The sequence below is a fragment of the Macaca nemestrina genome, chromosome 6 (genome assembly GCF_043159975.1).
Source record: "Macaca nemestrina isolate mMacNem1 chromosome 6, mMacNem.hap1, whole genome shotgun sequence".
Classification (NCBI taxonomy): Eukaryota; Metazoa; Chordata; class Mammalia; order Primates; family Cercopithecidae; genus Macaca; species Macaca nemestrina.
The window spans coordinates 157,839,947-157,860,389 of NC_092130.1; the positions used below are offsets into that span (position 1 = coordinate 157,839,947).

General features: G+C 35.5%; 1 long non-coding RNA gene across 1 annotated transcript in view; it reads left to right on the forward strand.

Moving 5' to 3' along the window:
• LOC139363626 (uncharacterized) overlaps nucleotides 1-16,875 on the forward strand; it is a 47,150-nt gene extending 30,275 nt beyond the window's left edge. Inside the window, exons 2-3 of the long non-coding RNA XR_011624342.1 lie at nucleotides 16,546-16,652; nucleotides 16,758-16,875. This is a non-coding gene — a long non-coding RNA (uncharacterized lncRNA). The remainder of the gene's footprint in view (nucleotides 1-16,545; nucleotides 16,653-16,757) is intronic.
• The last annotated feature ends 3,568 nt before the right edge of the window (nucleotides 16,876-20,443 follow it).

Genomic DNA, 20,443 nt, shown 5'->3' on the forward strand with positions numbered 1-20,443 from the left:
TCCTAAGAATTGACAGTTTAGCAGAAGTTCTAAATGGGAACATTTTAAGTAGGGTAAAAAAGAAGGAGCTGCCGTAGAAAGAAGGTGTGTTGGTGGTCAGAGATCTGCATGTGTTGCTTCTTTCCATCCATGTGATCTGAGATGACTAATAAAATTTCTTAGTCTCTATCTCCTCAGTTTCTAAAAACAAAAATATCTGAACCCACTTTACATGTGTTTGAGCAAATTCAAGGTGATTTCAGCAAAGTATACATTTCCTAATACGCATTCAGTCATTAAAATGAAGACTCGATTTGATTAAAAACAAAATACAGTTGTGGTAGAAATTGGTGCCATTGTTTGTTTTTGTACTCCATTATATATATGAGGCATAACATTGGATTTGGGGTGCCATATCTTCTCCACATTTGTGCCACAATATCTGGCATTCTGAATGGAACACCCGGTGCTCAATAAATGTTTGGTGAATAAATATAAGATTTTTGATTTTATTAGTCAAGCCCCAGTGATGGGAAATGGCAGCACTAAGAAACATTTTACTGAGGAGACGCATAGCCTTCCATGACATAATCCAATTGTTTTATACCCACAGATCGTGTAGATGAAGTGCCAGATTTCATGATTTCTCAGATTCAGAGTCTGTATGTTATTTTATACCAGCTACTCTAGAAAATGGATCCTGGGATTAGGAATCAGAAATACTACTAGATTAGGGAAGTAAAATCCCAGTAAAGCAGAAAGAAGAGAAAAGGGCACGAGGCAGGCTAGATTGAAAAGAGAAGTATATTGGCCGGGTGCGGTGGCTCAAGCCTGTAATCCCAGCACTTTGGGAGGCCGAGACGGGCGGATCACGAGGTCAGGAGATCGAGACCATCCTGGGTAACACAGTGAAACCCTGTCTCTACTAAAAATACAAAAACTTAGCCGGGCGAGGTGGCGGGCGCCTGTAGTCCCAGCTACTCGGGAGGCTGAGGCAGGAGAATGGCATGAACCCGGGAGGCGGAGCTTGCAGTGAGCTGAGATCCGGCCACTGCACTCCAGCCTGGGTGACAGAGCGAGACTCCGTCTCAAAAAAAAAAAAAAAAAAAAAAAAAAAAAAAAGAAAAGAGAAGTATAAGGTAATGTGTTGTTGAGCTAATGGCTATTTCATGCTGAGCCTTGAAGAGACATGGGCTTTACGTGGCTCTTCCACCTTCTTAGCCATCAGAGTATGTCAAGCCAGACTATACTAGAAAACCATGCCTTGAAGCAGTTCTACATAAGGAAGAAAGAAAAGATTGTTCATTTGCACATTTCTTCTTATCCCCAATGCCAAATTATTTAAAGTTTGTCCCATAAGAGAGTTAACAATCTATGATTCTGAGTCCATTTGGCAGTTGACTGGAACTAAATCCCATGCCCTGCTACACATCCTTTCACTGAGTCTTTAAGTGGCTAGAGATGGAAGGCCGCTTTGGAGATTGTTCAGTCTCAGGTACTCAATTGGTTGGCTGCAGCAGCTGCCAGAGTTGAACAGAAAGCTGACGATTGTGAAGCCAGGTAAAGCTAAACGAATCTGAGGAACTCTGTGAAAGGTATCCAATTTATTTACCAACAAAAGATTTCTGTAAAACAAATAATACTTCATATTCCAATATTTAAGAGCTAACTTGGCTGAAGTACATCATTTTAATGAAGAATAGTTTTCCTAGGACAGGAAGGTGAACAATAATTTCTGTGCTGCTAGTCAGCATATTTTCTCATTTTCCAGCTTCCAACCTTCAACGTGGACTTAACAACACCAGCAACGTGTACTTAAATAAATGAGTCCTCAGTATATACAGACGTTCCTCTCTTTATGAAGAGACTATGTCCTGATAAACCCATTGTAAGTTAAAATTATGATAAGATGAAAATGCCTTTTAATAGACCTAACTTACCAAACGCCATCATGGTGTAGTCTAACCTACCTTAAGCGTGCCCAGAGTACTTAACTTAGCTTACAGTTGGGAAAAATTACCTAAGAAAAAGCCTGTATTAACTTTAAGTGCTGAATACCTCATGTAACTTATTGAATACCATACTGAAATATTTTTGCACCACTGTAAAGTCAAAACACCTGTAAGTCGGACTATCATAAGATAGGAGGTTATTTAATAGTGAGTAAGCAAAAACATTTCAACTTTGTAAAAGAATTTTGATATATCTTGTTGGGAGAGGGTAAAATAAGTAGAAATATGGTAATTTTTTTTTCTTGTGGAGGAGAATTAGAGATTCTCACCTGTATCAAGTGAGCTATGGGAAATAATTTATGATGTTTATTCCTCAACTGCCCAGTTGATGCAAAGAAGATATTGTTTGCTTCCAACCTGTATTACTGCATCATATATATACATATATATATATATATACACACAAAAACCTGCAGGTTTTATATATATACATATATAGGTGTGTATATATATATACACACACACCTATATATATAGGTTTTATATACATAGGTTATATATACACCTATATAGGTATATATAGTTATATATAGGTATATATATCTATATATATAAAACCTGGAGGGTTTTGTATATATATGTATATATATAATGCAGTAATGTAGGTATATACACACCTATATATACACACACACCTATATATATAGGTGTGTATATACCTACATTACTGCATTTTATATATATATAGGTGTGTGTGTATATATATAAAACCTGGGGGTTTTGTACACCAAGTAAACCCAGGGCAAGCTCACCTTCTTTTAATAATATTTGTGAATTCCCACAAGCCCTAATTCTTTGAAACTGGCATCATAGATAAAATGAAGAGTTGACTTTTTTATCTGCATTATTCACCCAGAACTTGCACTCTGCTTCTAGTGAGTCCAGAGGAAAGCCTGGTTTTTCTATAGGTTTCTTTGCTTTTAAGTGACTAAATTGAAAATACAGAGCACATCTTGTAAATAAGCACAGACCAAGGCTCCTTTGGATGATACCAAACGTAAAATCAATTTTTTTTTTCTTTGCAAGACAAAGTAAATCAGAGTTCTATGATATTGGGCTTTGTTTTTTTCAAGGTTTGTTTTCTAGAATCTCTGATTAAATGGGGAATTAGGGACTCCTCTGATTTACTGGTCATGCAACAGTGAATGAACTTGTGGTGGAAGTGAAGACAAAGGAGTTCCTATTTTCTTTGTAGTTTCCTTAGGCTATTAAATTAGATCCTTCTTCAACATACATTTTACTCTTTGACGAGTAAAATTATTTCAACCCCTGATTTTAAAAAATATGATAATTTATCATATTTATGTGGTAAAAAATGGGGAGGCCTAAGGTATATTTTATGAAAATATTCCATTAGAGAGATACAATTCAAAATAACAAGGAATTTGTAAAAATGTATTTATACTCCTGGATAACTTTGGTAACTGCAAATGAACAGAATCATTACTAGAGATGTGTTCGATATTTTATCTCTGGTCTGTCCATTATGGACTAAATGTCTTGGATGACATAACTTTTATTGAATGCAATTTGAGCATGTATCTTTCTGACTCAGAAATATCCAATCTTCCCACCTGTATGTCTCATTATATTTCAGACATTAGTAATTTGTAGCAATACCACAACTGCATCAACAATGAGTTCTTTACTTCACACTCTTTGGGTCTTTGCTTTTTCTATATTTCATAATTCCAATGCTATCCAAATTGAAGTTTGCTTCTCAATCTAATCAACTTTATTTTTCTTTCAGCATTTCCAACATTATATCTGTGATGTAGTAATGTGTAATTTGGTAAATTATCATGAGGTAAAAGGTAAAATGGCCTTAATATAATTACAGAAAATTAACAACTTTCAAACTTTTTGAACTAAATCAATTCACCTCTTATTTAGACCACGTAACAGTTAAAACAAATTCAACAGTCTTTGAAGAGCTCTCTCTTCCATCTGAGGGAGAAATTTTGTGTAAGAGATAGACGATGTTTTCCATCATTCTGACAAAAATGACCAAAAGGCAAATTAACATGAAAATAATCTGTACAAATCCACAAAACAAGTATAAGAAATGAAGAATGAATTTTAAAACCATTTTTTGTTTATATGTGCCTTATTTATTTTTACATCGGCTTCTCCTGACATTTGTAGTGGCTCTTTCTGAAGGGAGAGAATAATCTAATTCAAAATGCTATTACACGATCCAACATATAATTACTGCCTATGGTGTTTCAGGCACGTTACTGTGTAATCTAGACAGAAAAACATGCAAGATTGAACAGTGTCTGTTTTTAAGAAACTGAATATAGTCTTTATATTCTGATAGCAAAGAAAATTGCATGTCATTCAATTAAAATCTATTTTAATATAATATCTAGCTTAGCTAGTTAGCTATGATCTATCAATCTTTAAACGAAGAAAAATGATGTCAGATTCCAGTCTTTATAAGCCAGCAAACCCAAATCAAAATTTCTCAGCCACAGAAATATTCTTTCTTTTTTTAACTTTCAGTTCTGGGATACATGTGCAGAATGTGCAGGTTTGTTACATAGGTATACACGTGCCATGGTGGTTTGCTGCACCCATCAACCTGAAGGTTTTCAAGTGATGGAGATATAAAAATGTTTTTGGGCATTTAGAAATCTTAACAAGAATATGTTTATTTGGAAATAGCAAAAAATAAGACGTTTTGCCCTAGATTATTGGTTATATAGCCAACCCAAGATTGAAAGGTGGGTATAATAATAGTCAGGTAAAAAATATTTGAAAAATAACTCACAGTATTCCATTAGTAAATACAGTTTTCTTTATTATTGATTCAATGTTGGGGCAGGGAGGAATTTTCTTGCAATTTATGAAGTTTATTCTATCTTTTAACACAGACATCTTTTCTCTGTCAGATATTACATATAAATACTAATGTTTCAAAATCCCAAGTTGTAGGATTTGATGCTGTGCATGTTTAAAACTAATTCCACAAATACAAAAAGTCAAATGTTGAGATCAAACTAAACGAATATGGATATGCTAATTAATTTGAGAGGATTTCCTCTTGGGATGGAGTTTATATATTCTTTCCTTATATAAAAATTCAAAAATAATCTTTAAATTTAGAGCCAATTTTCTGACATTCACACTAAAAATGTGACTAAAGCATCATATCTTTTGGCAGACTTCCAACTTACTCATTAAACCTAATCTGGAGAATATGGATGAATTGGTTTTGATGATACAAAACTTGATCTGGTAGTTTTACTGCCTAGTGAAACAAACAAAATCAGACCCTAAGTGTCCACAGCTTTTAAAACTATAAGTAATATTTTTTAATAGGACTACTAAAACTAGACTATCAGCAGATGTTTAAACTAATTAACTTTTTTGGTGCTCATAAGTCATAATCACTTACCTCTTCTGGCAGACAATATAGTATAATAGGCAAATTTGTGTTAGATGGTGACAATAAAATGGTATATATAGAAAGCTTTGGGAAATCCTGTTTAACACTCTACAATAAGAGTCATCCCTTTTCAGAAAATTAATTGCAAACTTTCAAATGTACATAGTAGCTCTTTTCTACCCAAGTTTTAAATAACTATAGATAATGAACACAACTATACAAATATGCTTCTGATTCACATACTTACTTTTTTATTCATATTCTGACTTATTAAAATTTTTGTAGAATTATAAGAATTTGAAAGCCTGCTATACTTTCACTCTGCACTCCCTCCTCTGAAAAAGAAAATAAAAAAGGATAGCTTGCAAAATGATCTTTTCCTGAGAAAATAACTTAATCATTAAGTAATACTTTGTGCCATGTTTCTCCAGGGATTCCCATTTATAATTTTTTCAACCACAGAAGTGTATTATTCATTTAAAATTTAACAGTTTGAATTGAAAATAGACCCAAAAATTGGCTAGAATTCAGCCTTTACTACCCAAAGTTATATTTTATTAAAAATTATCCCTATTTACTTTAATATACATTTTCTACTGTCAATATCATAGACATGTTTATCAGGGTAGTGTCAGGTCATTAAGTCTCACTAAAGAATTACTAAGAATAATCAGGGATTTGCAAAGCAGGCAGCATAGCTGTAAAAATGAAATTATTATACCCATCAAAAGATCTGATAAATACATTACAAAAAAAACAAGCTGCTAACTCTCAATAGGTTCTATGCTCAATCTGTTCCCAAAATCTACCAAGGAAATTGATTTTGTGGAATTCTTCATGAACTTGAGACCATCAGTTAAACCAGATTTTATTTAATAGAACAGTAATGTTTAACAGTGACCCCAAAATTAAGATACAAGTTATATACATACCGTAAATTACAAATTAGGTAAAGAAAAAAATATTAATAAATTTCATTATGGGAACACATATCTTCAGGCCAAACACATGTGCCCATATTCTGTCACTAAGTATATGCTGTAAAATGTGAGATGAAAAATTAAATGGTCATTAATTATCACCATTTGTTTGCATCTTGGCTGAGAAACAGTTTCAAATGCTTGATCATTTTGAGAAACTGTGAGCTTTCTGTATATTCAAGCCAGCTACCTTGGAAATCCCCCAACTCTCTTAATTATCTGGCTTTATTTATAAAAACAGCATGCTGTGATAGTATCAAAGACAGTAAAGACATTCAACTTTACCAAGAATCTAGTGGTAATAGTAGATACATGAATAGGAGAATCATGTAATTTTATTAAAATATACACATTTAGATAACATATGAATTGTATAAGAAATAAATAACTATGATATATCCTTTGAAGATTCCCTAAAAATGACTAAATTATTTTTATTTTCTCAGTTTCAACTCTTTATGAATGACCATTGTTGCTTACAAAAGAAACATCTGAAATGTTGATACAAAGAAGGAAATTACCCTAACTGCCTAGTCAATGTCCTTTCTCTTCATCTTTCTTATTTGTGTTAGCCATAGGGCTATTCGATAGTAGTTATTTCCTCAAATTCTCTTACAGATGGAGGAGATATGGCGTAAGATCCTCTTAAAAAAAAAAGGTGACAGTACACGTTTATGATGCCTATCTTTACATTCTGCCTGACGTGCTAACACAATGCATAGAAGCAACACAATTCATAGAATGCATATGTTGTTGCAGATAACAGAATCTAATTTTTTTAATGGCTAACTAGCACTCTATTATGTATATGTACCACATTTTCTTTATCATCTGTTGATAGATACTTAGGTTACTTCCAAAGTCTATGTATTATGAAGAGTTCTGCAACAAACATGTGTGTGCATGTCTTCAATATACTGATTTTCTTTCTTCGGGGTATATACCCAACAGTGGGATTGCTGGATCATATGGTAGCTTAATTTCTAGTTTTTTGAAGAACCTCTAAACTGTTCTCCATACTGGTTGCACTAATTTACATTCATACCAACAGTGTATGAGGGTTCCCCTTTCTCCATATCCTTGCCAGCATTTGTTATTCTCTATCTTTTGGATGTAAGCCATTTTACCTGAGGTGAGAGGAAATCTCACTGTAGTTTTAATTTGCATTTCTCTGATGATCAGTGATGTTAAGTACATTTTATACACTTGTTTGCCATTTGTTTGTCTTCTTTTGAGAAATGTCTATTCAAATATTTTGCCTACTTTTTGATCAGATTATTGGATTTTTTTTCCAACACAGTTGATTGAGCTCCTTGTATATTCTGGTTATTAATCCCTTGTCAGATGGGTAGTTTGCAAATATTTTTTCCCATTCTGTGGGCTGTCTCTTCACTTTGTTTATTGTATCCTTTGTTATGCAGAAACATTTTTTCTTTTCCAAATATATTTATTGAAATGACAATAAAATAAAGAACAATGATAATTTTAACCTTTATTTTACAAATATAAAAATAAAACCAAAACTTCAGTTTCTTTTATGCATTTTCCATAAACTTAATACCAGAAAAGTTCTCAAAGCCAAACTATAAATGATGCTTGCACTCTATGATGTGAACACAAAAACCAAAGATTTAAATTTCCGAATACACTGACCTTTCCCTCAACAGGACAGCATAATCAATATATCTTCCCAATTTATCTCTATTTTTACGATACATTAAGTACAAAATACACCTAAAATGGCTTACTCTAGACTTGTCTAGGTTTTAGTAGGGTCTTTTCCAGAAAAATAAGCTTAATAAATATAATACAAGCTACTATTAAAATGTGTTTTATGGCTCAAGTCAAATACTCAAGTCAAATTACAGTATTAAGTTTCTCATTACATATTTGAACAAAGGCAAACTGCCTGAAATGAGTCCAGTTTAACCCAAACAATCAGTGATGTGTGACAAGTGGGGTAAGTATGGAAAGCTTTGTAATTTGATGTGATCCCATTTGTCCATATTTGCTTTAGTTGCCTGTTTTTGTGTGGTATTGCTCAATAAATTTTTGCCTATACCAATGTCCTGGAGATTTTCCCCAAACATTTTTTGTAGTAGGTGAATAGTTCAAAGTCTTAGATTTAAGTCTTTAATCATTTTGATTTGATTTTTGCATATGGCAAGAGATAGGTGTCTAGTTTCATTCTTCTGTATGTGACTATCCAGTTTTCTAAGCACCATTTACTGAAGAGACTCTTTTCCCCAGTGTGTGTTCTTTGCACCTTTGTCGAAAATGAGTTCTCTATATGTATATGGCTTGGTTTCTGGGTTCAATATTTTGTTCCATTGGTCTATGTGTCTGTTTTTATGCCAGTACCATGCTGTTTTGGTTGTTCTAGCTCTGTAGTATAATGTGAAGTCAGGTAACATGGTTCCTCCAGTGTTCTGTTTTGTTTTGTTTTACTTTTTGCTTTTAGCTTTGTCTATTCCTGGGCTTTTGTGGTTCCCTATGAATTTTAGAATTGTTTTGTTATATTTCAATGAAGAATGTCATTGGTATTTTTATAGGAATTGTATTGAATCTGTAGATTGCTTTGGGTAGTATAAATATTTTAACAATATTAATTCCTCCAATACATGAACATGAAATATTTATTTTTCATATATTGGTGCCATCTTCAATTTCTTTCATGAATGTTTTATAGTTTCCATTTTAGACATGTTTCACTTCTTTGGTTAATTCTTTGTATTTAATTTTATTTGTGTGTATCATAAGCAGAATTTTAAAATATTATTTTTCAGAAAGTTTGCTGTTGGCATATAGAAATGTTACTGATTTTTTATGTTGATTTTTTATCCTGCAAACTTTACTAAATTTATCAGTTCTAATAGTTTTCTTTTGGAGTCTTTAGGTGTTTCCAAATATAAGATCATATCATCTGAAAACAGGGATAATTTGACTTCTTCCTTTCCAAGTTTGATGCCCTTTATTTTTTGCTTTTGTCTGATTGTCTAGTTAGGACATACAGTACTATGTTGAATAACTGTGGTGGAAGTGGGCATCCTTGTCACGTTCCAGATCTTAGAGAAAAGCCTTTCCGTTTTTCCCCATTCAGTTTAATATTAGCTGTGAGTCTGTCATTTATGGCTTTTTGTGTTGAGTTATGTTCCTTCTATCCCCAGTTTTTTGAGGGTTTTTTTAATCAGGAAAATATGCTAAATTCTATCAATGCCTTTTCAGAATCAATTGAAACAATCATATGATTTTTAGCCTTCATTCTGCTGATTGATATGTCACATTGATTGATTCACATATGTTAAATCATCCTTGCATCCCAGAGATAAGTCCCACTTAGTCATGATGAATGATCCTTCTAATGTATTACTGAATTTGGTTTCCTAGTATTTTGTAACTGTCATGTGTAAACTCTTATCCTAAGTAGAAAGATCAAAAGATTAAAAGTTCTCTATTATTATCCCTTTAAATAAACTTTTCATGCCTACCACTTTCTCTACCTCCTCTTTAAGGCCAGTTAACTCTTAGATTTGCCCTTTGGAGGCTATTCTTCAGATCCTGTAGGATTATTGTTTTTTGTGTTTTTTTTCCTCCTCTGACTGTGTATTTTTAATTAGCCTGTCTTCAAGCTCACTAATTAATTTTTCTGCTTTATATCTGCTATTAAAAGACTCAGATGCATTTTTCAGTATGCCAATTGCATTTTTCAGCTCCAGAATTTATGTTGGATTCTTTTTAATTATTTTAATCTCTTTATTAACTTTATCTGATCTAATTCTCAAATCTACTTCTGTGTTAACTTGAATTTCTTTAAGTTTTCTCAGCACAACTACTATGAATTATCTGTCTAAAAAGTCACGTATCTCTTTCTCCGGGATTGGTGCCTTATTTACTTTATTATGGGAACTCATGCTTTCCTGGATGGTGTTGATGTTAGAAGATGTTCTTTAGTGTCTGAACATTGAAGAGTTTCAGGGGGCACCCCAAGCCCAGTAATGCTGTGGTTCCTGCAGACTTGTAGAGGTACTGCCTTGATGGTCTTGGAGAAGATCCTGGATAATTCTCTGGGTTACCAGGCAGAGATACTTACTCTCTTCCTGTACTTTCTCCCAAACTAGCAGAGTCTCTCTCCCTCTGTTTTCTGAGCCACCTATAGCTGGGAGTTAAATGAAACAAGCACCCCTGTGGCCACTACCACTACAACAACACTGAGTGAGACCTGAAGTCAGTACAGCAATGGGTCTTGCCCAAGACCTGCTGTAAACATTCCCTGGCAACAGCCTAGGCTCACTCAAGGGCCCGGGTTTCTACAGTCAGCAAGTGGCAAAGCCAGCCAGGTCTGTATCCTTCCCTTCAGAACATTAAATTTCCCCAGATACCAGGTGGGTCCAGAGATACCATCCAGGAATCAGTGACTTGAGTAAAACACCTTGAAAGTCTACCTGGTGTTCTATTGTACTGCAGCTGAGTTGGAACTCAAACCCCAAGATGCAGTCCTTACCACTCCTCTCTCCTCTTTCCAAAGACAGAGGAGCCTCACCCTGTAGCCAACATCACCACAGGCCACGAGAAGCACTGCCAGACTACCTCCAATGCTCTCTTAAGGCTCAGGGGCTCTTAAAACAACGTGTGGTGAATGTTGCCTGGACTCAGATTCACCCTTCAGGGCAGTGAGCTCCCCTCTGACCTGGGGGAGGTCCAGAAATGTCATCTAAAAGCCAAGTACCTGAATTGGGGACCCCAAGAGTCCACCTAGTGCTCTACACCCCTGTGGCCATGCTGGTACCCAGGTTCAAGACAAAGTCCCCTTTACTTTTCCATCTGCTTTTCTCAAGCATAAGGAGTCTAGCTCTGTGGCTACCACAGCTGGTAATGCGCTAAATCTCATCTGAAGCCAGCAAATCTCAGAGATTGACCTAAGGCCCTCGACATAGTACCTGAGTATTGCTGCTGGTTTTTCAGGGCCCAAGAGCTCTTCAGTTAGCAGGTTCTGTATGCTTCCAGGATTGGGTCCTTCCATTCAAGGCAGTGGGTTTTCTTCAGGCCCAGCGTGTGTCTAGAAATGTTATCTAGGAGCTAGGGCCCAGAATGAGGGCCTCAAGATTCTGACAAGTGTCCTGTCCTCCTGTGGTTGAACTGGTATTCTAGATGAAAGACAAAGCCCTCTTTACTTTTCCTTCTCCTCTCAAACAGAAGAAAGGGGTTTCTCTTGGAACCATGAGCTGGGCAGCATGGGTTAGGGCAGGAGTGAAGCCAACATTCACTTACTCACTCCAGCTTGTGTCTCACTAGGTCACCCCTATTTCCCTGTCCAGTACACTTTCTCTAGGCCTAGTTAACCACTAGGGCTTGCCTAAGAGTTGTATTCCTTATGGCCTACACTGCCTTTCAAGTTTACTTAGAGACCCAGAGTCCTTTAGCCCTTAGTGGCGAGGTTTGCAGGAACTCACATTAGGGCCCCTGAGATGGGTGATTTTTTGTCATTACTTTGAATGGTAAAAACAGCAATAACTTTTAATTCCCAGCTTGCTAGAGTTGATTTAAAATGCTCCCTCCATGGCTGGTTGTTAGATGAGTTTGGTCTGGTTTCCCTTTCTGTTCTACAGGGCAGCACTGAGTTCAGTGCTTCGCCATTATTGTGTTCTCACTCCTTTTGCACCCAGAGAAGCTCTCTGCACCACGCAGCCACTGCCAGGGAATGAGGAGCATGTCAGTGATTCAAGAACGTTTTTTTCTATCTCTTCAGTGTCTCTTTCAGCTCTATGAAGTCAAAACCAGGTACTATGAAGGATCACCTGACTTTCGTTGCTTATGAAGGTGTTCCTTTCTGTGTAGATGGTTGTTAATTTCGTGTCCTTGGTTGGAAGGATTGATCAGTGGAACCTTCTATTCCACCATCTTGCTCTGCCTCCAACTTACATTTTTCTATCAGTGCTATCCAAATGAATGCATCGCTAGATATGAATTTTCTAAAGAAAACAAAAAATCTTTGACAAACAGATTTTTTTCTCTTGCTCTCTCTCTATTAAAAACACTTAAGTATCCTGCAAATAATAGCATCATTTATAGTTTCAATGCAATACAAATTTAAATGGAAATGAAGAGTTAAGAATTACTTCTTCTAGGCTGGGCGTGGTGGCTCATGCCTATAATCCCAGCAGTTTGGGAGGCGAAGGTGGGCCGATCACGAGGTCAGGAGATCGAGACCATCCTGGCTAACATGATGAAACCCTGTCTCTACTAAAAGTACAAAAAAATCAGCTGGGCGTGGTGGTGGGCACCTGTAGTCCCAGCTACTTGGGAGGCTGAGGCAGGAGAATGGTGTGAACCTGGGAGGTGGAGCTTGCAGTGAGCTGAGATCGCACCACTGCACTCCAGTTTGGGCGACAGAGCAAGACTCCATCTCAAAAAAAAAAAAAAAAGAATTACTTCTTCTGTCATATTTCCAGTTATTAGCATTAGTGGTCTCTTTTGTTTTTTCTTTAACCTCAAAAAGATAATTGAGCATTTACTGACTGTGAAAATAAATGGAAGATAAAGCAAACAATCACAGAATTTCTGAGAAGCTGAAAACTGCAAAAATACATTGTTAAGAAAAGAAGAAATAACCTGTATTTTCTTAACAAAAGATTATAAACAACGACATTGAAAGAAATTCAGTCTCTGCTGCAATAAGCAAAAAAAGCAATAATGGTCAAGTAAATATGTGTATTATAATTTATTTTAACAATGACTATTTATTAAATTACACCATGGGATAATGTATCTCACAGCCAATTTTAATTAAAACATCTGTTACACTCCCAGGTAGTCCATGAATGATTAACTTGTTTGTGTGGCTTTTATTTATGTTGTTTTTAATCAAAGATATTCATTAGCTATGATGACATCTTAATTTGTTCAAATGGATTAATACCTATTATCAAATAATCAAAAGAAGCTCAAAATATGAACAACAGTGCAAAAAGAACAAGGCCTCCTCAGAGAAAATCAGGACAGCCTGATCATCACTCCAGCATCTCCCATCACAAGACAAGTGCCCTACATGTCTTCACTTATTTGTCATGGGAGAAGCTAGTGGTTTTATTCCAATAGGAAAGGAGTCAATAGAAATTATATTGAAACATTCTGAAATGTAATTTGGGAGACATAACTATATGTAAGTAAATGCATGTACATGGGAGGGTATTTTTATTTCAACTGTTCCTATTTCTTATTTGTTTTATTGATACATAATATTTGTATATATTTCTGGGATACTTTCGATATTTTGGCACATGCATAGAATGTGAAATCATAAAGCCAGTGTATTTAGAGTATCCATCACCTTGAGCATTTATCATATATCTGTTGAAAACCTTTCAAGTCCTCTCTTCCAGCTATTTTGAAATGTACAATACATCATTGTTAACTATAGTTACCCTGCTCTGCTATCGAATAATATTCGGTTGGTGCAAAAGTAATTGCGGTTTTTGCCATTTTTAATTGTAAAAACCTCATTAACTTTTGCACTAACCTAATATAACTTATTCCTTCTATTTAACTGTATATTTTTGCCCTTTGACCAATTTATATTCATCCCTACCCCACACACTCTTCTCAGCCTCTATCATTCTACCCTCTACCTTAATGAGATCAACACTTTTTTATCTCCCACATACGAGTGAGAACATATAATATTTGTCTTTCTGTGCCTGGCTTATCTTACTCAACATAATGACCTCCAATTCTATCATTGTTGATGCAAAGGACAGTATTTCATTTTTTATGGCTGAATATAATCGCATCATGTATATATACCACATTTTCTTTATTCATTCATCTATTGATGGACACTTGAGTTGATTCCATATCTTTGCTATCGCAAATAATGCTGCAATAAAATGGAGGTACAGTATATATATTTTTTGATGTACTAGTTTTTTTCCTTTAGAAAAATTCCCAGTAGTGGGATTGCTGGATCATATCATAATTTTATTTTTAGTTTTTTGAAAAATCTCCATACTGTTTTTCATAGTGGCTGTACTAATTTATATTCCCACCAACAGGGTATGGTTCCCTTTTTTAATATTCTGGATAACATCTGCTTATTTTCATCTTTTTAATAATAGCTATTCTAACTGAGGTAAGATGACATCTCACCACAGTTTGATTTGCATTTCCTTGATAATTAGTGGTGTTGAACATTTTTTCATATATCTGTTGGCCATTAGTAGGTCTTTTTTGAGAAATATTTATTTATATCTTTTGCCCACTTTTTAATTTTTTTTTTTTTTTTTTTTTTTTTTACTGTTGAGTCATTTGAGTTTCTTGTATATTCTGGATATTAGTCCCTTGTCAGATAAAAAAATTCGTAAATATTTTCTTTCATTCAACAGGTTGTATCTTTACTCTGTTGATTGCTTCCTCTGCTGTGCAGTTTAACCTCTCTTATTTTAATTTTATATATAGTTAACATTTTCTTTGGAACAAGTTTGTGTTAGTATGAATATTCTTAGTCTAAGTCGAAAACAATTTATTTTTACTTGAGATGAAGAAGAAGAGGAAGAGGAAGAAGAAGAAGAAGAAGGAGAAAGAAGAAGAAAGAAGAAGAAAGAAGAAGAAAGAAGAAGAAGAAGGAGGAGAAAGAAGAAGAAAGAAGAAGAAGGAGGAGGAGGAGGAGGAAGGAGGTGGAGAAGGTGGAGAAGGGGAAAGAGAAGATGAAAAGATACATACTCTCCATCTTAGGACATGAACTGAAAATAACCAAGTAATTTTCTGGATTAATGATCATTTGTTTACACAAGTCATTTTTATATACTTTCTAACGTATTTTCAAAGAATAAAATTGCATCTAATTTAATGTAAAGATCTAATTGTCTTTTATTAGCAATTGTAGAACTGGGCAGAGTATCACTTTTATAAAATAGAATGGATTCTCCACTGTGTATGGCAGAACAGTTTTTGTAAGTAATAAAAAGGAAAATTTTTTTTTTAAATAGTGGAGTGGCTAACATCGGCTTACTCTACGTTACTTTCCTTTTAAGAGCTAAAGCAGAGGAGAATGTTATAATATAATGGTTCCGGTTAGCTGGGCCCTTTCCTATTAGTTGCTGTGAATCTCTGGTTTTTGGGAAAAACTAGTCTGTGAGGCTTTCCTTGCTTGCTTAAAGTTTCAGTTTAATTATGTGGCACTTAACATGAGCGACTTTATTTTTGTTTTTTTCTGTTGTGACATACCACAGGAGCTCACTCCAAAACAATGGCCTCTCAAAATTTTATTTAACATTATCAATAAGTCAAGACCATTGAAATGAATACATATTTTAGAATAAACCAATGTAATACAATAATGTTTATTCTGTGAACTAAAACAAATTTGTGAATAAAATTATACAAGAAATGCACAATAATAAGATCAAGTTCAACAAAAAACAAAGGCTTACATCTATATCATACCGTGCAATTTGGAATCTTTATGTATATTAAATTCCAATAATTTTTCAAAATCTTTTTACCTATTTTTGTACTTATCCTAGCTTTATTTATTTATTTATTTTTTTGAGACCTAGTCTCGCTCTGTTGCCCAGGCTGGAGTACAGGGGCACGATCTCGGCTCACTGCAAGCTCGGCCTCCCGAGTTCACACCATTCCCCTGCCTCAGCCTCCCGAGTTGTTGGGACTACAGGCGCCCACCACCTCACCCGGCTAATTTTTTGTATTTTTAGTAGAGATGGGGTTTCACCTTGGTAGCCAAGATGGTCTCAATCTCTTGACCTCGTGTTCCTCCCACCTCCACCTCCCACAGTGCTGGGATTACAGGCGTGAGCCACCTTGCCCAGCCCCAAGTTTTCTTTCTTCTCCTTTTAACATACTTACTCAATATTTGTTCATTTGATTAAACATTATACTTTAAAATTATGGTGTAATAAGTACAAAATGAAAACTCAATTACCAGATGTAATTATTTTACTTCTAAACTATCTGAACAGCTAATCACTTGGAACTGACAAAGAAGATTTTATCCTGTCATCAAAATATTCATGTAAATGCATTATTCTATTATATTTGGCACTGTTGATTCAAATTTGCAGTTACAGGTATTAGAGAAATACACAGGATAATTTTAACACCAGTTTTAATTTAATGGCTTTTTTGTTGACAATTGCTAAATGTACTTGGTGTTAATTTCCTCATATAACAGGACTTTTCCCCACAATCATTTGTAATCAGAGATGTCAGGAGCAACCTGAAGAAAAAACATGCAATGATCCTTACCAAGAGCACAGCCAATTTGTGACCCTGACTTAGGTAAATCCCTCCAAAACTAAAATAAATACTTCACACATTTTAAAAATTAAATTATCATTCATATAGATGCCATAATTGGTATGTATGTCTTATTTTTATTTGCAGTTTCCCAGTGGAAACCAGGTATAAGTTCCTGCTCCTCTGCACACTATAAGAAGAACTTTGCCATCAGTTTATGATCTAATTAGTTCATCTACATATTTATTACTCAGGAGGCACTTTGCCTGACAGAGGGAAGCCATAAGGTAAAAGCAGTTTGCCGCCTGTCTGCTCTTGAGCCACAGTACCTATCACCTCCTGTTCCTTCTCTGTTCCAGACAACATGCAGAGGGGAGAGGGGAGAAAAGCGGTAAACTCTGACCCCTCACAAGGAAATAAACTGCCTTAGACATTCAAGGAAATCCACAGTGTTTATCTATAATAAATTACTTTCATTTTATTCTATCATATTTCAATACAGCCTGACTTTCTTTATTTTTTTATATTTAAGAGAGGTTTTATGACTGTTGTATTGTTCAGATTAACAGGTGATATTCTAAATTAAAAGTTATTATGGGCCAGGCAGGGTGACTCATGCCTGTAATCCCAGCACTTTGGGAGGCTGAGGCGACCAGAGTACGAGGTCAGGAGTTGGAGACCAGCCTGACTAATATGGTGAAACCCCGTCTGTACTAAAAACACAAAAATTAGCTGGGTGTGGTGGTGCACACCTGTAATCCCAGCTACTCAGAAGGCTGAGGCAGGAGAATCATTTGAACCTGGGGGGGTGGAGGTCACGGTAAACCAAAATTACACCACTGCATTCCAGCCTGGGCTACAGAGAAAGACTCTGTATAAACAAAACAAAACAAAACAGAAGTTATTATGAATGTATTATCTTTTAAAATAATTGAGAGATTTCCATGGAAACATTTAGTTTAGATATCAATCCATGATAGTGCTAAGGAGGACAATGCCAGCTTTGAGACCTAACTAGGGAAGATTTCAAGTACGTGCTAATGAGCTGGATTGTCATTGCTTATACTTAACTCAAGCAACTCTTAAAGGCTGGAACAGATGGAAATGTTATTTAAGTACATGGCTGTAGCCCAGATATAAAATAAGTTATTGGACTCAGCATTGTTTTTATTGTGTGATTTTTAAGTTAATGTGAGCACAAAGAGCTTTGCTGCAGTAAGTTTTAATTTTAATTACAAATGGTATTCCACTACATTGCACTTTTAAAAAATGAGATATTTCAATTCTGTTAAATGAGTGTTTTAAATGAAAAGTTTTAACATTGGTATAGAAAGCTCTTTATTACATGGCTAGGTTGGAGAAATATGGAAGGACGAATTACAATTATTTTGCTGTGGTGTCTTTCTTTCTTTCTTTCTTTCTTTCTTTCTTTCTTTCTTTCTTTCTTTCTTTCTTTCTTTCTTTCTCTCTCTCTCTCTCTCTCTCTCTCTTTCTTTCTTTCTTTCTTTCTTTCTTTCTTTCTTTCTTTCTTTCTTTCTTTCTTTCTTTCTTTCTTTCTTTCTTTCTTCTTTCTTTCTTTCTTTCCTTTCTTTCTTTTTTTATACCTCAAAGTTTTACACTCTGATTATTTAGATCAGCATAAAACAGATCTTTTATTCCCCAGCCCTTATTCTTATCTAATCTAGAGGATCCTCTGCTATGAATTCAGTCATGACTATTGAATGCATTTTGTTTCTAAACCAAACATTTATTCACACTTTGAAGAGTTAGATGGCAGCTACTTGATTCTCTTTTTTTTGGGACAGGGTCCCACTCTGTCACCCAGGCTGGAGTGCAGTGGCACAACTTTGGTTCACTGCAACCTCCACCTGTCACCTCAGCATCGGGAGTAGCTGTGACAAGGTGCATGCCACTACGCCTGGCTAATTTTTATATTTTTAATAGACACGGTGTTTCACCATGTTGCTCAGGCTGGTCACCAAATCCCAGGCTCAATTGATCTGTTTGCCTCAGCCTCCCAAAGTGCTGGAAATACAGGCATGAGCCACCACGCCCAGCCTTGAAACTATTGAATTCTTTTTTTTTTTTTTTTTTTTTTTTTTGAGACTGTCTCCCTCTCTTACCCAGGCTGGAGTACAGTGGCATGATCTCAGCTCACTGCAACCTCCGCCTCCCAGGTTCAAGCAATTCTCCTGCCTTGGCCACCAAGTAGCTGGGACTACGGGTGCACACCACCACGCTCGGCTAATTTTTATATTTTTATTAGAAATGAGGTTTCACCACGTTGGCCTTGAACTCCTGACCTCAAATGATCCTCAAATGACCTCAACCACCAGGATGGTCTTGAATTCCTGACCTCAAATGATCCCCCCACTTCGGCCTGCCAAATTGCTGGGATTACAAGCGTGAGCCACTGCGTTCGGCCCAACTACTGAATTCTTAAAATCCGTATACTAACCCTCTAATAACAAACAACAACAATAACAGCAAGAATATTCATTGATTAAAAATATGAATTCTGTGGCAGTCTGTGACAGCTTGAAGCAGTTAACCAAAATAAATCTATTTTTGAACTTTCCTAACCTTAAAACAAAAAGTAAGAGGCCATTTAAGGTAGATTCTTCAACATGGGACATTGCTCAGAGATTTAATTTGTTCTGCTTCTATTTCAGAAACATAATTAATGTGTCGACATAAACATTTCAGATATCTCTTCTTGGACCATATATTGTGCAATTATCAAGCTTGGAGCACTCAATAATTGCCTCTCCACAGCATCTCTTAAATGAAACACTAGCTCTGACAAAGTTTACAACAATTAAAAATGCCGTGTCACTGATTTTCATATTAATATAGGCATGATTTTGTATTCTGATGCTACAGTCTCCTTAATACTTAGACATATAAGTGAACTGTCCTCAAATATGAGGATTATTATATTACAGTGACTCTGGCCAAAATTAATGGCTGTTTTCAGTAGCAAAGAAAGAGTATCAATGGAGGCTGGGCACAGTGGCTCACGCCTGTAATCCCAGCACTTTGGAAGGCTGAGGCAGGCAGATCACTGGGTCAGGAGATCGAGACCATCCTGGCTAACACAGTGAAACCCCGTCTTACTAAAAATACAAAAAATTAGCTAGGCGTGGTGGCGGGCACCTGTAGTCCCAGCTACTCGGGAGGCTGAGGCAGGAGAATGGTGTGAACCCGGGAGGCAGAGCTTTAAGTGAGCCAAGATTGCACTACTACACTCCAGCCTGGGCTACAGAGTGAGACTCTGTCTCAAAAAAAAAAAAATTATTGGAATTTTAGGCACAATATTGCACACACCTCTACGCATATGTATGCATGTGTGTGTGTGTGTGTGTATGTGTCTTCTATTAATCTAGTTTGTTTGAAGGATTTCAATAGCTGGAAATTATACACACTATGGTATGGAAAGAAAGCAAAAACTGCAGATATTCTTATACACTTAATGTGTCAAATAAAAATTGTGTCACAATCAGGTATTATGTTCTATGGTGCCCATTAAGATATATAATATCAACACACAAATTGCTTCCATCTATGCTTTTGGAAAATAAATGATAGCTGTGGTCTAGAACATTTAGACCTTCATACACCAAATATTTTGGAAGAAATATTATTTTTCATTTTTAAGATGTTGTCTCCCACACTTCAAAAGGATAACTTCAAGTTTTGGCTCAATAAGTGAATCTAATGTAAAGAGTTTCTGTAAGTGAGTTTGTTCATCTCAGCAAAATCTATGTAGGGCAATAATGAACATCTGAGAAAGTGCAGCACATCATTTAACACAATTCAATTTTTTGGACTAG